Source organism: Panthera pardus, unplaced genomic scaffold (genome assembly GCF_024362965.1).
Source record: "Panthera pardus isolate Hobbes unplaced genomic scaffold, ASM2436296v1 HiC_scaffold_10, whole genome shotgun sequence".
Lineage (NCBI taxonomy): Eukaryota > Metazoa > Chordata > Mammalia > Carnivora > Felidae > Panthera > Panthera pardus.
In genome coordinates, this window is record NW_026526655.1 from 22,197,080 (window position 1) to 22,202,290 (window position 5,211).

The 5,211-nt window shown below is 41.4% G+C and overlaps 1 pseudogene; it reads left to right on the plus strand.

Moving 5' to 3' along the window:
• The first annotated feature begins 811 nt into the window (after positions 1–811).
• LOC109264763 (60S ribosomal protein L35a-like) lies at positions 812–1,235 on the plus strand (annotated as a pseudogene).
• Positions 1,236–5,211: the final 3,976 nt, after the last annotated feature.

The following is a 5,211-nucleotide window of genomic DNA, read 5'->3' on the forward strand; positions in this document are numbered from 1 at the left end:
CTTTAGGACATAGAAGAAGATTAACCGGAGAATATGTTCTTTGCTATAGAGTAATAAGCTGTGAGTTTATGGTTTTTGATAATTTCTCAATCCATTTTACATTTTTATTAAATCTGTTATTGGAGAACATTAGCAGACTTTAGATGTAGCCTGTTACTCATTGCAAAATATAGCCTTTAAATAAATGCTAAGATGGCTTCTAAAGGTTAATGTTGCCAGTGTCAGATATTTCTAGGCAACAGTTTAAAAGGCTTGACATTTGCTGGGTAGCCCCTGAGAAAGTGCTTCTCCTCCCAAACATAGCACATGTAGAAACTAGACTTGTTGAGCAGACATTAATTGGGTGTCTACTATATACTAGGTATGCTGGTGTGGGGGCAAAGGAGTCCCTATCTTTGAGACAACAGAGATACAGACATTAATAAAACAAACACCTGCCCTTGCCTTCTCCCCACTGTTGAATGGGGAGACAGCACAGCAAGAATAGGCAACCTGAAAGTATGAAGGAATAGTACTGTGCTTATCAGTGGGCACCAGGGGCCCATGAAGCCTTCCTGGAAGAAATAACAAAGCAGCTGAGTGTTCAGAGATACTGAGTAAGACTTCAGGGGTTTACACTGCCGACATCAATCACCATCTATTCACTGTCCACGGTTTCCTACTTGTTTAATTTGTATCGTATAAGTTGTCATCTAAGGATTAATATCATCTTAACTGAGACCGTGTATTCCAACTTACAAGAGTTCTAACCAGAGTGAGTGTGCAGTTATGTTGAAAACTATGCTTCAGCTCCTCGGGCCGGCTTGGAACCCGTGGAGGCCTGCTGGGAACAGGACTCCTGAAATGACAAATATATCTGGAAGGCTGTGGTCCAAAGCCATTTTTGGTGGCTATAAGCGAGGTCTCCGGAACCAGAGGGAGCACACAGCTCTTCTTAACATTGAAGGTGTTTATGCTTGAGATGAAACTAAATTCTATCTAGGCAAGAGATGTGCTTATGTGTACAAAGCAAAGAATAACACAGTGACTCCTGGTGGCAAACCGAATAAAATTGGAGAGATCTGGGGAAAAGTAACTCGTGCTCATGGAAACAGTGGCATGGTTCGTGCCATATTCCGAAGCAACCTTCCTGCTGAAGCCACTGGCCACAGAATTCGTGTGATGTTGTGCCCCTCAATGATTTAAACTAACAGAAAAGTAAATAAATGAAGGTGTAGATTTGTTCTCTTGTAAAAAAAAAAAAACAAAAAACCAAAAAACAACAACTATGTTTCACTCACCCAACTGGTGAATTTGTTATAAAGACTGCATTTGTCTCATTACATCCCAAAATATCAGGAAATACCTTTAATGATAAGGTGTACATACGTAGGGGCATTATGACATACCTTAGGCTTCAAGAGACATATTCTATTTCTGGAAGTTTATTGGGAAAGTATTGTTAAATTAATTAAGCAGGGAGGCCATTAGACTGAGTGGCTCTAATGCCAGGATTGTCTATGTAAGCAAACCGAAATATAAGCCTATAAATGCCTTGAGGTTATGAAATGAAAACACTAAGAATAACCAGTCACAAGCAGCCAACTAGTCTTTGAGTTTTAGCCCATCAAATAGTTGCCTTTCTTTGCTTCCACGCCTTCTTATATGAGTCTTCTTGGTTCCTGGTGGTGGAGGGCTCCAACCACGTCCAGCTTGGCACTGCTTGGTTGGAAGGAATCGCTCTTTGCTCAAACTCTTGAAATTTTAACATGCCTCAGTTTCCCTTTTTAAAAAGTTGGTTTATTTATTTATTTATAGTGTTTATTTATTTTTGAGAGTGTTTATTTATTTGTTTATTTATTTATTTATTTATTTATTTTGAGAGAGAGAGGCAGAGTGCGAGTGGGGGAGGGGCAGAGAGAGGGAGACACAGAATCCGAAACAGGGTCCAGTCTCTGAGCTATCAGCACAGAGCCCAATGTGGGGCTTGTACTTAGGAAGGGTGAAATCATGACCTAGGCTGAAGTTGGAAGCTTACCTGACTGAGCCACCCAGGTGCCCCAAAATTTCTTTATTTTGAGACACATACACACACACACAGAGAGAGAGAGAGAGAGAGAGGGAGAGAGGGAGAGAGAAAGAGATTATGTGTGTGAGCCGAGGAGGAACAGAGAGAGAGGGAAAGAGAATCCCAAACAGTTTTCACAGAAGGCTCCATCTCACGAACCATGAGATCATGACCTGAGCCGAAATCAAGAGTTGGCTGCTTAACCAACTGAGCCAACTGGGCACCCCTGCCTCAGTTTACCTTTAAAAATTTTTTTTTAATTTTTTACATTTATTTAGTTTTGAGACATAGAGCACTAGTGAGGGAGGGGCAGAGAGAGAGAGAGAGAGAGAGAGAGAGAGGGAATCCAAAGCAGGCTCCAGGCTCTGAGCTGTCAGCACAGAGCCCAACGCGGGGCTCCAACCCACAAATCATGAGATCAAGACCTGAGCCAAAGTTGGACACTCAACCAACTGAGTCACCCAGGCACCCCTCAGTTTATCTTTTAATGGTATGTTGGAATAGAAAGCCATTGCCTACTAGTAAGCTTCACAAAGTTTTGAATAATGTTTCTCACTCTAGTAGCTTTTAAAATAGAAGATTGGGGCACCTAGGTAGCTCAGTTGGTTACACACCCGACTTCAGCTCAGGTCATGATCTCACAGTTCATGAGTTCAAGCCCCACATCTGGCTCTGTGCTGACAGCTCAGAGCCTGGAGCCTGCTTCTGATTCTGTCTCTCCCTCTCTCTCTGCCCCTCCCCTCTTATGCTCTGTCTGTCTCTCTCTCAAAAATAAATAAAAACACTTTAAAAATAAAAAAAAAATAATAAAATAGTAGCTTAACTGGGGCACCTGGGTGGTTCAGTCAGTTAAGCATCTGACTTTGGCTCAGGTCATGATCTCAGGATCTCATAGTTTGTGAGTTCAAGCCCCACATAGGGCTTTCTGCTGTTAACACAGAGCCTGCTTCAGATCCTGTCTCCCTCTCTCTTTGCCCCTCCCCTGCTCACACTCTCTCTCAAAAATAAATAAACATTAAAATAGTAGCTTGAAAAAAAATGTTTCAGAGTCTGATGTTGACTTAAACACATACAAAGATAAGGAGGAGAGGAGAATAAGCCTACCCTCCTCAGGTTAACAGCTCCTATAAATTTAAATAAATATATAGATAGAAATTAACAAAATTTTTGGGCACATGGGTGGTTCAGTTGGTGAAGCATCTGACTCTTGATTTTGGTTCAGGTCATGATTTCATGGTTTGTGAGATCAAGCCCCACATAGGGCTCTGCACTGACAGCATGGAGCCTGCTTGGGATTCTCTCTTTCCCTCTCTCTCTGCCCCTCCCCCACTTGCACACACGTGTACTCTCTCGCTCTCTCTCCCTCAAAATAAATAAATAAATAAATAAATAAATAAACTTTAATGAAAAAGAAAATGAACAAAATTTCAAGTTAAATATAAATCAGTATAAAACTAATTTAAATTAAAACATCAACTTAATGTGATTTGTGCTACTATTTTGGTAAAACTAAATAATGAAAAGATTTCAAAGATATGGTCTCAGTCAGATTTTATATTTATGTATACATTTTTAAAAATTTTTTTAATGTTTATTTATTTTTGAGAGAGAGAGAGAGAGAGAGAAAGAGGTTGCATGCAAGTGGGGGAGGAGCAGAGGAGGAGACACAGAATCTGAAGCAGGCTCCAGGCTCTGAGCTGCCAGTGCAGAGCCAGATGCGGGGCTCGAACCCACAATCCGTGAGATCATGATGTCTGGTGCTTAACTGACTGAGCCACCTAGGCACTCCTATGTATACATTTTTTTGACCTCGATAATACTAATACAGAGCATGCCAATTCACATTTGTATTAATAATTTCAAGAAATTACTTGTTAGTTGAAGATAATCAGATGTCATACTTAACCACAATTTGGCCAGGAACAATGCCTAATTGTCAATTTGTTGAATTTTACATTAAATTGGTATGTGAATCTAGTTATTGGTTGAGGAAAAGAAAAAAAAATCTTTAGTGTGTATCTCCTGTTTACTACATTCAGAAATGGAATATGCACACACACCTTGATGCTAGTTTCTTACTGCCCAATTCGTGGCACACTTGGTGACATAAAACAACTCCTACTTAACTCTCTTACAGTCAGTTCTTGGAGTCAAGAGTCCAAAATCAGTTTTGCTGGGCTGAAAGAAAGGTGTTGGCAGGGCCACACTCCCTCAGGAGGCTCTAGGGGAGAATCTATGTCCTTGCCTTTTCCAGTTTCTAGAGACGCATTTCTTGGCTCATGGCCCCTTCCCCCATCTTCATGGTTGGCAATGTTACATTTTCAAATCTCTCTTTGCTTCATCATGTACCATCTTTTCATCTGCCTCCCTCTCAGGACACTTGTGACTGCATTTAGGTAATCCAGATAATCTCCCAGTCTCAAAATCCTTACTTTAATCACATCTGCAGAGTCTCTTTTGCTCTGTAGAGCAACTTTCACGGGTGCCAGGGATGTGGACCTGCCTGTCTTTGGGGGCCAGTATTTAGCCTACCACAATCTCCTCACAACCCAAGTATGGTGGGACTGATTGCTGTGCAAAGGCTTTTCTTGAGTTCAGTATGTTGTGGGATCACTCGATATTCCCAGCACTGTTCTCAAGTTCCATTACTGAGAAACCGGTATTTACTTTAGTTGGCCTTTGCTCGGTACATAAAATGTGAATGCAGTATAGACACAAGCATGGAATAGCATGATGGCATTCAGATATTAGATGGCCATTCCAGTGATCCGTGCAGGTGTCATGTATCAGTTTATTGTTTCAGACAATCACATTTTTCAGCACACAGTATCTTTCTGGTCTACTTGTCCATCTTCATGGTGATTCAGCTCTTTCCAGCCTGAGTGTTGACTTCCCCCAAGGAAAGGATCCAATTGGTCAACGCTGAAGCTTCTTAGGGGTCATCTCCTTTGGACAGAGCTTTCATGGCATGTTCCCCAGCCCTTGTCAGTCAGTTGTGGGAGAAGCATCTACAGGTCCAGGGATGCATAAGGCACTTCCTACAGAAGCTCCTCTCAAAAAGAGGCTCTGGGCATGGTAGGCAGTTCCTCAAAGGGCACCCTAATTGCAAGTTTAACTGCATAATTTCTTCAGTAAAAGGAGAACAGATTCCAGGATTCTATGAA